General features: G+C 55.2%; 1 protein-coding gene across 11 annotated transcripts in view; it reads left to right on the forward strand.

The window, feature by feature from the left end:
• Nucleotides 1-12,186, forward strand: part of MYO9B (myosin IXB) — a 90,987-nt gene that overhangs the window by 18,866 nt on the left and 59,935 nt on the right. The gene's annotated exons all lie outside the window — the stretch shown is intronic.

Raw genomic sequence — 12,186 nt, forward strand, 5'->3', positions numbered from 1 at the left:
GGAAGCCAGCAAGGTGAGTTCAGACCTGGGGGCTGGGGACGGGCTAGGGGAGGGGCTGCTTGGCAGTGCCTAAGAGTCAGCGGGGGAGGAAATGTCCCAGCTTCCTGCGCCCTCTCCAGTGTTCCCATTGGCCAGACCCCACAGGAGTCACGGATGTGTCACTGTGGGTGAGCCTTCTGGACATGGGGGCAGTGGAAGTGATCGCAGTGATCACTCACTCTCAGGGTCTTAGGACAAGATGCGTCCACGTCTCAGAACTAACTTAACGGTCGTCACCTGGTGAGGGCCAGGACCGCGTATGGGCCCAGGGTGTGAGCCTCTGGGTTTGGGGTCTAAGACTCTGCTTGCTTTCTTTCTGCTTTTAATAAGATTTTGCAGTGATTAAATGATTTTAAGTATGTAACTTAAATAGTTAAATTTTATTAAATATAATGACATAAATCACTCTACTTCTTTGAGCAGTTTTAGGTTTATAGAAATACTGAACAGACAGTACAGAGAGTTCCCGTATTCTCCTGCCACTTCTGCTCTTCCCCCTGTCATTAACATGTTGTATTTGTTAACAATTGGTGAGGGCTCCCCTGGTGGCGCAGTGGTTGAGAGTCCGCCTGCCAATGCAGGGGACACGTTTTCGTGCCCCGGTCCGGGAAGATCCCACGTGCCGTGGAGCGGCTGGGCCCGTGAGCCATGGCCACTGAGCCTGCGCGACCGGAGCCTGTGCTCCGTGATGGGAGAGGCCACAACAGTGAGAGTCCCGCGTACCGCAATAAAAAAAAAAAAAAGGCATGTTATTTCTTGAAAAGAAACAGGTTTTAAAAAAACAAAAACAAAAACAATTGGTGAGCCAGTATTGACACATCATTATTAGCTAAAGTCCACAGTGTACATTAGGATTCACTCAGTGTTGCACCTGCTACGGGTTTGGACAAATGCACAATGTCACGTATCCACCCTGAGTATCACACAGAATGGTTCCACTGCCCTGAAAATCCCCTGTGTTCTGCCTATTCATCCCCTTCACTCCCTCCAGCTCCTGGAAACCACTGATCCTTTTACTGTTTCCATAGTTTTGCCTTCTCCAGGATGCTGGATGGCTGGAATCATACCGTCTGTAGTCTTTTCAGACCGGCTTCTTTCACTTAGTACTAAATACTAGTACTAAGGTTCCTCTGCGTCTTTTCTTGGCTCAAGACCTCGTATCTTCATGTTGCTGAGTAACACCTGCTGGATGTGCTGCAGTCTGTCCATCCGCAGGACCCCAGACCCTCTGTCCGAGGAGTAGGCTCGGGGTGGGGTGGGAGCAGGGGTAGGTTCAGGGGTCCCACCCTCCCTGAAGCATTGACCTCCAGCTTCTTACTGAAATTCACTGAAATCCCATCTGGGCTGTGCCGGCTGAATACACTTCAGTTCCTCTTCCTCTCTGACGATCTCTGAGATCATGAGCAAGAAATCAGCTGGGGCTGTACAGCCTGGCCCCGTGCCAGCATGCATGGCCTATATCTGTCTTCTCCTATACATGTAATGTAAAGATTCATTGTCATTTTTTGCGCAAGCATTTCAAACACTACCTAGTGATCCGGCCGCAGAACGGACGCTTTTCTCTTCGGTGCTGTGTACCCTGCACGCGTTCCCTCCTCTGATCATCCATTCATTCTGCAAATATTCCGCCTGCAGGCACCGTTCTTGGCCCTGGGCTATGCAGTGGCCAAAATCGACACAGAGGCCTGCCCACAGGGAGCTGCCGCCTGGTGACAAGGAGGCAGGCAGCAAGAGAAACAGCGGCCTCGCTTGTGAGCTAAGAGCTGATAAGAACAGTGGGCGGGCTCGCGGAAGAAGGGGTAAAGGGGCAGGAGGCGAGAAGGTGATGCCGAGCTGGGCCCGGAAGCGGGTGGGGTGAGCAATGCGGCGTCTGGGAGGGGGACACGGCCAGTGCACAAAGCCAGGAGGCTGGACCGTGCCTGGCGTGTTGAAGAAAGTCAGGGGCCCTGGGGGGCACGGGAAGGAGCCAGAGTGGGGTGAGCAAGGGACAGAGCAGGAGGCGATGGGGACATGGAGGTGACAGCAGATCATTCAGGGCCTTGCAGGATCATGGGGTGGGCATTGTGTGATATGGGAGCTACGGAGGGTGTCCCAGGTTCAATCTGGCTCCATCCCAGCTCTGGAACTCAGCTGCCGTGAAACCACCAATGGCCCCACTGTCCTCCCAGCAATGGCTGGGGCCCATAACAGGTGCTCTATGACGGGATAAAACAATGCAGGCACTGAGTGACTTTAGAAATCGGAGACAGGAACGAGAGGACGGACCCAGCATTTACCGAGTGGGGCATTTTGCCAAGTGGGCCCTTCACCCCTCACAGAACCGGGCACGCGGGTGGGTGTGACAAGGTTTGATGAAGATGCCGAGCCCCAAGGTTTCAGTGCAACACAGCGAGGAGGCAGGTTTGGCCCCGCGGTGCAGCTTCCTTTTCTAGCTGAGGACCATCCAGGGCACCGGGATGAGGTTCCTGGCGCTGCCCTAACAAAGTACCACAGACTGGGTGGCGGCAAAAGAGGAATTTACTCTCTCTCACAGTTCTGGAGGCCTGAAGTCTGAAGTCTAGGTGTGGGCCGGGCCACACTCCCTCCGAAGGCTCTAGGGGCAGATGCTTTCTTGCCTCTTCCCACTCCTGGGGGCTCCAGGCGGGCGCTCCTTGGCTTGTGTCGCTCCAATCCCAGCCTCTGTCATCATATTGCCTTCTCTTCCTGTAAAGACACCAGTCATCATTGGTTTTAGCGGCCGCCCCAATCCAGGATGACCTCATCCTAACTAATTACGTCAGCAAAGACCCATTTCCACATCAGGCCACGTTCACAGGTTCCAGCGTCAGGTCAATATAGACGAGCCTTTTGCGGGGGGGACACAAGTCAGCCCGCAGCAGTCCCCCGCCGAGTGACAGCTGGACGTGTCTTGTATCTTCTTCCCCAAGGGCCGCCACTGGTGATCCTGGGGGCCCATCCGTCCTCCTGCTGGCCTCCATGCTCCTCCCCTGCCGTTGCCCCGAAGGATTCTGGCACATTCTACGAGGGCCGTTAGTCACCTCCGTGGCGGGTGTCTGCACCTCGTGAGTCAGATGCCTCTGACCTTGCCCGGCTGCCTCCCTCGAGCCTCAGCAGTGTGAGCCGGCAAGGCCAAATTTCCCCAGGGGTTAGGAGCTGCTGGAGGGCGGTGCCCATGCCAGCTTCCAAAACAGGCTTGAGCCAGATCCACGTCACAGCCATAAATGTGCTTCCTGAGGCGACCATTTGGAAAAGGGAGAAGGTTGTTTTAGTTTAGAGCCAGGCTTTGCAGCCAGAGCACCACTGACGTCTGGGGCCGGGTCAGTCTCTGGGCTGGGGGCCATCACGTACGCTGTGGGCCTCCACCCACCCGATGCCAGTAGCATCCCCTCCCCCCAGTGGCAACAACCGAAAAATGTCCCCAGACATCACCAAGTGTCCCCTGGGAGTAGAATCTCCCCTGGGTGAGAACAGCTGCCTTAGTCACAGCTTGTAATCCCACAAGACCCAGTCACCGTTTCTTTCAAGTGTTGATGGTTTAGAAATTGTCCGTAAGTAAGTCCCAAGCATTCTGAGCTCACTTGAGAGTTACTTTCTAACAACAGGAATAATTAGCTACCGTGCCTTTGGGCCCACTGTGTGTCAGGCTTTGGGTGCCACAGTCTTCATCCATCATCTCTCTGAGGACTCACAACAGCTCTGCTCATTTTAAAGACGAGAAAACAGAGCCCCAGAGAGGTGTGCTGGTGTGCAAATGTCCTGGGGCTGCCATCACAGAGTACTGTCAATGGGAGAGGGTGGAGGTGGAGGGCTTAAAACAGCAGGAGTTTATTCCCTCACAGTTCTGGGGGCCGGAAGTCTGAAATCAAGGTGTAGGCAGGGCTGGCTCCTTCTGGAGGCTCCGACGGAGAATCCATCCCGTGTCCCTCTCCTGCTTTCTGGTGGCTGCCAGCAGCCCTTTGGCATTCCTTGGCTTGTGGCCTCATCACTCCAGGCTCTGTCTCTGTGTCCATGTGGCCTTCTCCCCGTCTGCCTCTGTATCTCGAATCTCCTTTCTCTTACAAGAACACCGTCATTGGATTTAGGGCCTACCCCAAATCCAAGATGATCTCACCTCAAGATCCTTACTTTAATTCCATCTGCAAAGATCCTATTTCCAAAGAAGGTCCCACTCACAGGTTCCAGAGATCAGGACTTGGACATATCTTTTTGAGGGACACAAGTCGACCCAGTGCAGTGTGGGTACCCCAGGCGACACTGCAGGCAGCCACAGCCAGACCACCGTTAGAACCCAGCCTGAGCCTAAGTTCACGGTACCCCTCTGCACCTTCGTAAAAGATTTCCTCTCTCAGCTCGGCTGGGGCCGCAGGAAACCTATCGGGACTTTTTCTCAGCTCCCTGAAAGGAGAAGTTGAGTTGTTTTGAGGTTTGGGTGTCGCCGGGCGCCCCCCCAGGCAGGGGTTGCAAACTTGCTGTGCAATTCTGACCAGAAAACAGGAAGGCGGCACTGTGGAAAGCCGGTTCCAATCAGCTGATCTGCCCGCCCACTGCAGTTAACTGTTACTGTCACTGTTTCACACGGTGTCACTCGGCCACCCTGCAGCCTGCCCCCTGAACCGCCCCCAGAAACGCGACATTTGTGCAGAAGTGTTGCCTTAGGTCAGAAATACTGAAGGTGCAGAAGGCAGGCTCACCAGGGCAGCGCAGTCTGGGGTCCGTTACCCATGCCGGGCGCCCTCTGAGAACCTGACGACATTGTGATGCAGCTGCCCCGGCATCAGCCACCGGGCTGGCCACAAGGCCCGCCCAGGACGTGCCCCTCTGCCTCGGCATCAGGGCTGAGGGTGGAGGATGCTTAGGCCAGTGTTCTCTCTGTCCTTCCTGAACTGTAACACACGCCACTGACATTTGCCAACGCGCACAGGGTTTTAATTTCGAAAGCAGAAATGAAACGAGGATCCTTGCTGGCCGGGCCATTTTCCCAAGCGGCCAGAGGCCGAGGTTTCGGGACCTCCATGTAGCTGCTGTGGCCTGGCCCACGCAGAGGGAGAAGGCTGGGAGATAGTGGCCCCCCCAAGCTGCCTGGCATACCCATAGGAGGCTGGCGACCAGGACAGCAAGGCGTGGGACCGAGGGTGTCCTGGAGCTCTCTGCTGCCCCTGACCCACCTCGGGGGCCCTGAAGGAGCCTGTCCTGGGACTGGGATGTGTGCCGGCCTTGGTCCTGAGCACCAGTCCCCACTGAGGGCCTCACAGACCCAGTGTCACATGACCCCAGGCTCGCCCAGTCTCCGCCCACCCCTCAGGCCACTGGGTCTGTTCCCACTACCCTCTGTCAGCACTGGCCGGCCTACCCGAGCAGGTCACCCTGAACCAACATGCCATCATTCACCTTGACCTTTACCCGCAGGGACATCTGCCCAGAACATGTCTTTCCCTCCCACAGGATGAGGATGGGCCAGTCTCTGCCCGTCACTGGGGACACACGGGCAAAGCCACTCAACCGGTGTGACACAAGGTTCCAGAACCAGGGGTGTGCCTCTGCAGTTAGGTTTTCTGTTTACGAGCTTTGTTGAGGTATAATTCACCCATTTCGAATGAACAATTCAGTATTTTTTAGCAGATCCACAGTGTTGTGCAACCTTCACCTCTATCTAGTTCCAGAACGTTTTCATCACCCTCAAAAGGAGACCCCATTAGCAGTCGTTCCCCGTCGCCCCTCCCCCTGCCCCTGACAACCACTGGTCTTCTTTCTGCCTCTGTGGGTTTGCCTGTTCTGGACATTTCATGGGATCACACAAGATGTGGCCTTTTGTGTCTGGCTCCTGGCACTCAGCTTGGTTTTTCTCCAGGTTTATGCACACTGTAGCGTGTGTCAATGCTTCATTCCTTCTTCTGGCTAATCGTCCACTGTATGGATAAGACCACATTTTTTTTTACCTCTCACCAGTTTTCTCAGGATTTCAATCCTTTGTATCGCTGACTCTGCAGTTGAGTTTTCTCCTCAGTCCTGACCCCCTCCCTGCCCCAGCCAGGCCAGCGTCCCCCCCATCAGTGTCCCCCTCCGTCAACAACGGGAGGGTGGAGGGTGTGGGGCGGAAGTGGAGGTGATCCCACTGGAGACTCTTGAGCTGAGCCGGGGAGGAGAGCGGAGCCCTGGCCAGCAGCCTGCTCCAGGTGTGCGGGGGGGCCCCCCGGGCGTGCCGAGGGCTGGCCGAGGGCTGGCCGGGGGCGGGCAGACACACCTAGGTCCGTCCATCTGTGTCATCCATCTACATGGGGCTGTCACACCTGCGAAGAGGCTGGTGGCCAGGAGGGGGCTGGCATTCGGGAGCGGTGAGAAGTGAATGTGTGGCGCAAGCCACCCGAAGCCTCGGAAAGCAGAGCGGGTTCCCCGAGCCGAGGTATCAGATCAGAGCAGACAGAGTCCAGGGGGGAGAAGGAGGCGGGCTCAGAGCTGGCTGCACAGCGCTGTCGGGATCTGCTCCCCGGACGCTTGCGAGGACTGCGGTCTGGGGTGCTTCATCCAAGGGATGCGCCGGCAGCACAAAGACCCCCTTGACCCCAGCCTTGTCAGGCCTTAGAGGTTGTCCAGTCACGCAGGAGCAAGCGGCGAGCTGGGGCACCTCCCAGCCTTGCTCATTAGCTACGGGAGGAGGTAAGTTTGCCGGGAGGAGTGAATGTTGAGAAAAGGGCATGGGGCCACGGACAGGCCTCCGGGGACCATTCTGGAGGCATGGGCCCCGGCAGGGAGGCTCTGGATCAGGTCAGAAGGAGGCAAGTTACTGATGTCGCACCCCTACCCCTACGCCGAACCCGCAAAGGGGGCCGGGGCATTTACAGCAAGAGGGGTATCTGGGCTGGGAGCCTTTACCTGGGGCTTGTCTGTCCGTCTCCAGGGTCCTAGGGCCCCAGAGGCCCAGATTGTGTCTGCTTTGCGTTTTGGGGTGTTTCTCTGGTCTGTTGATGGGGAAGTCGGGCGTCAGCAGGCAGCTGGGTGGGGAGGCAGCGGGATTAGACTCGGGAGAGTCTGAGGCAGCAGCCTGGGGTGCTCCAGGGAGAGGCGTGCCAGCCAGACATCCCCCAACCCCCAGCCAGTGGTCAAGGCTCGGCTGGACCTGGGCTGTTCTCGAGGCCGGGTGGCTGGAAGGTCGGCACTGTGAACATCAGAGTCAACAATCTATGCAGGGGTAGGAGGGGAGTGAGAGCCAGGCCAGGGTGGGTTCCCGGGAGAATGAGCGTTAGAGGGAGACAGGCGAGGATGGAGGAGAGGATGCCGTGGGGCCTGAAGGCTGATCACTGAGAGCCTTGGAGGGTTGTCCCACCAGGGCAGCTGCAGGGAGGGAGGAATCGAATTTCCGGCTGCTTCTGTGCCCCAAGTGGCTTCCCCAGGATGTTTGGGGAAGTCGTTGGGGGGCCCTGGTTTGGCAGAGCAGCCCGAGGGCGGGCAAGAGCTGAGGCTGGAATCCAGGGTAGGAGGGGGACAGCAGGAGGGCCGATCCCACAGAGGATGACAGGGTGAATGAGGCCTCGTGTGGGGTCAGCTTCAGGCCTTGCAGACAGAAACACAGAGGGGCCGAGGCTGTGCTTCCACGATGCTGACACCTGGGGCCAGATCCTTCTCCGGGGTGGGGACCATCCCGTGCACTGTGGGGTGTTAAGCAGCATCCCTGGCCTCCACCCACCAGATGCCAGGAGCGCCCCCTCTCTCAGTCAGAACAATTATAAATGTCCCCAGACATCACCAAGTATCCCCCGAGGGGCAGAATCACCCCAGTTGAGAAGAATTTTTAGGCCGACTGCAGGCCAAGAATGATTTCAGTGTTACAGATGTCCTGTACCCAAATAGGTTCAAATTGGGGGGTTAACATCGTGCTGTTGTACTTCCACGTCAACCCATCTGTGCTCAGTTCTGTCTCACCAGCTTGACAAGGGGTGGGTGGCGGGTGGGGACGCAGTTTCTGGCTGGCGATCTGCTTCATTTCTGGGAACGGGTGGCTGGCGCTTTTTCCTGCCCTGTGGCCAGCCACGGCCAGGAGAACGGCCACTGCCCACCCACCACCAGAAACCTCACGTCTTTCTCACCGACAACAAAGTATGCTCGGATGCAAGGGTCAGGTTTTCCATCCAAGTCTGGTCTTCCAATCACACTTGGGGCGAAGTCTTCAAGTGTTATTCGAAAAACTGCTCATCAATACAAAAAAAAAAAAAAAAAAGCAGTCACTCACGTGGTAACACCCAGAGCTGAGAAGTCACACACTCCCTGCGGGTTTTCTCGCAGGCGAACGTCATGAAAGAGCTGTAGTGGATTTTGGGTGCAGTTCGTGCTGGTCCCTACGCACTGGAATTTTGTCATCCCCTCCACCCCGTCCTCCTGCGGGGTGACTTTCTGAACCTCACGCCAGGTGCTCACTGTGGTTCAGCTCTTCTTTAAGTGTCTCCCCAACAGGAAACAAACCAGGGCTGCCATGGTGGTTTCTGCTGCCGGGGAACATGCGTGGTGATCCACCCACTTTCGTAAAATCGTGACATTATTTTGTTAAAGCTTTTGGTTGCACCTTGGTGCCTTGCTTTGCTTTGTTCAGATAACGGTTGGTTTTTTAGTATCTTTTCCCCTATTTGAAGTATAATTTCTTTTTGCGTGTACCGGGGATTGGCCCACTACAGCCCACAGGTTAAATCTGCTTGGTTCTACACATAAAGTTTTATTAATACTCAGCCACACCTGCTCATTTACATATTGTCTGTGGTGGCTCTCAAGGCAGAGTGGGGCAGTTGTGACAGAGACACTGTATGACCCCCAGAGCCAAAAATATTGAACCACTGGCCCATTACAGGAAAGGTTTGCCGGCCCCTTGTACTTTGTGCACACGGAACATGCTAGAACATTCCAGTTACTTTCTCTGTGCCCACTTCTGTCTTCTGCTCTGCTCTTCCTTCCCAAACATAAGGAAACCAGGTTCCCACCCGCGTTCCAGATGGCTCCTGTCACCAGCTCAAATTTTCTGTGTTGGTCTGTGCCACATGTGTGTTCATATATTCATAAATATACATCTATCTACAGGGGAGTCTGAAAGCGGTCTTGAGGGGTCAGAAAAGAGGGACTTGGATGTAGATGTCCCAGAAGTTCATCTCATAAGTTCACCTTTCAGCTCTCCCTCTCCTGCTCGAGCGCTCTTTTTTCCACAGGCAGCTGGGAGCGCTTGTGCAGCCAAGGTGTGTGAGCTCTGGCTGGGGGTAGTGGGACCTGTGTGTGGGCCCCTCCCAATCTCGTATATCCAGGAGGGGCCCTCGAAGGGTTTCCAGCCGCACCCTGGGCCCTAAGACCACCTGCATCCTGCCTGCAGGGCAACACGGTCTGCCGGGGCACAGTAGGACGAGGACACCAAGCAAGACCCCAATGCCTCCCGGACCCACCCTCCCCACCCCAACCCCTGGACCCTCCCTCCACAAGCTGCCAGGAGAGGCAGAGTGAACTCGCTGGGGCTGATGGGGCCAGGCCAGAGGTGCACACTCAGGGCCACAGCACCCCTGGAGGAAGCTACCGTCTGGGGTGCCAGATGTGTGCCCAGGAGGATGTGCTGGAGCTCACGGCAGAGGGTTAATTCAGCCAGAGAGATGAACGTTAGGGCAGGCTTCTCGTAGCCTGGGGTTGGGGTGGCTGTGTTGCCAGCCCTGGTGCTTAGTACGTATTAGCAGGCATGGGTGTTCCCAGCTCACCACAAGGATGTTACAAGACGTGGAAAATGGTGGGAGCTGCTACAAGGCGCCACATGGATCGGAAGGAGGGAACGGGGGCAGAGTGACAGATAGCGCAGAGACTGCGCAGCTGAGAAGTAGGGCCACACCAGAGCAGGATGGGGGTACAGAAGGGTAAGAGGTTGTCTTTGGGGGTGTGGAGAGGATTGGGGTGCCCTACAGCCGTGAGTGCCTAGGCCTTTGATCAAGGGGACCCTGGAAGCGTTAGGGAGGGGACGGCTACCTGGAAGCCGTGGCCCACCGGCATTCTCTGCCCCTCCCGTGCCCTGCAGACCCGCGAGGCTGCCTTTCTGGCCTGCTGCCTAAAAGGGCAGAGCCTGACGCATTGCAGTAATCTAAGCCTATTTTAGACCAAAGTAGAAGTTATATTTTTGGGAACATTGCATCTAAGAGAAAAGTGAAATTATGGGTGTATTTTAAGCAACCAGAAGGGCTTCCTTGGAATTTGCAAAAAGAGTTGATTACAAGGCAAAGCATAGCTCCGGGCCCAGGACATCCCTGCCATGGCCACCGCCCTTTCAGAATATTCTGGGCACTTAGCTGCACCAGGGCTGGGTGGTGGGTGGGGATGTCCGGCCATCATCTATCAGGTACATCTGCCTCACTGTTTGGGGCAGGGATGCAGCCGGGCATCGAGTGACCACAGCGCCTGGCAGCCTATTTGTTTCCTAGCGATTATCCAGGATGGAGTGGCTTCAGGGCCCTGTCCCCAGCATCACTGGGGAGTTTCCCTCTGGAAGTTTCCTTCTGTGTCATTCAGCCGCTGCTGGCCGCAGCCAGTTCCCAAGGCCAGGCCCAGCAAGACCTCAGTTACCTGAGGCCCAGAAGTGATCCGTCTTTTGGAAAGGCCGAGGGGTCAAGCCCAAGGCTCTCGGCCAACCGCCCAGCCACTGACCAGCCCTGCGACCCCAGCTCATGGCTGTAGACAGGCTCCTCCTGGGTGGAGGGGGAAATGGCCACCCGCTGGCAGTGGTCAGGCGCCCGGACCCAAAACCTTCCATGATGTGAGCTATCAGGATACAGTAGATGGTATCCTCACCCCTTTAATAGAGAGTAAGTCACAGCAACCTGTGAGTATTTGCACACTTCCACTTAGCCCTTCCTGAGGGGCCAGGGATCTCCAGGGCAGCCAATTTAAAAAAAAAATTTTTTTTAATTGAAGTGTAGTTGATTTATAATGCTGTGCCAATCTCTGCTGTGCAGCAGGGTGACTCAGTTATACACATACAGACGTTCTTTTTTTTCATATTCTTTTCCTTTATGGTTTATCACAGGATATTGAATATAGTTCCCTATGCTCTACAGTAGGACCTTGTTGTTTATTCATCTTGTATATAATAGTTTACATCTGCTGATCCCAAACTCCCAGCCTCTCCCTCCCCCACCCCCCCTCCCCCTTGGCAACCACAAGTCTGTTCTTTATGTCTGTGAGTCTGTTTCTGTTTTGTAGACAGGTTCATTTGTGCTATATTTTAGATTCCACATATAAGTGATATCATATGGTATTTCTCTTTCTCTTTCTGACTTACTTCACTTAGTATGATAATCTCTAGTTGCATCCATGTTGCTGCAAATGGCATTATTTTTTCTTTTTCATGGCTGAGTAGTATTCCATCGTATATATATACCACATCTTCTTTATCCATTCATCTGTCAATGGACATTTAGGTTGTTTCCAGGTTTTGGCTATTGTGAATAGTGCTGCTATGGACGTAGGGGCGCGTGTATCTTTTTGAATTACGCTCGGTTCTTAGCCAGGGGTGATTCTGCCATCAGGGGACATTTGGAAACGTCTGGAGATGTTTTTTTGGTTGGCCAAGGATGCTTTCAACATCCTACAGTGCACAGAACAGCCCCTCTGCAAAGAATGGTACATCCCCAAGTGCCAGTAGTGCTGAGGCCGAGAAACCCACTCTAGTTTAGGGGCCTTTAGGATGTACAGTTGAAAATCAGGCCTGGGGCTCTGGACAGAGTCTGCAGGGAGCTGTGTGGATCCAGGAGCCACTGCAGGGACAGAGCTGCTTATTGGAGGTGTGACTATTGGTGAGACTGTGGGGAGGGGGAGAGAGAAGATTACAAGGACCTGAAGCCCCAGAGGGAACTTCTCCAGTTCTGCCAAAGTGCCTGGACCAGTTCTTTCCCCTCAGCATGTGACTGTGTCCCTCCCCTTGGAATTTACCACCTCCAGGTCCTCTGGGCCAAGAGCCACCTCTGCCAGGAAGCCCGACTCAGCAGTGCATGTGCTGTGTGACCTACAGCAAGTTGACCTCTCTGCTCTGCCTGCTGATCTCTCCTGCCCCAGGGCCTTTACACATGCTGCACCTGCCTGCGTCATCATCTAAAGGCCACCCCGAAGCCTCCTGGGAGAGGCAGAGGAGAGCTCCAGAAGGTC

The sequence above is a fragment of the Pseudorca crassidens genome, chromosome 3 (genome assembly GCF_039906515.1).
Source record: "Pseudorca crassidens isolate mPseCra1 chromosome 3, mPseCra1.hap1, whole genome shotgun sequence".
Classification (NCBI taxonomy): Eukaryota; Metazoa; Chordata; class Mammalia; order Artiodactyla; family Delphinidae; genus Pseudorca; species Pseudorca crassidens.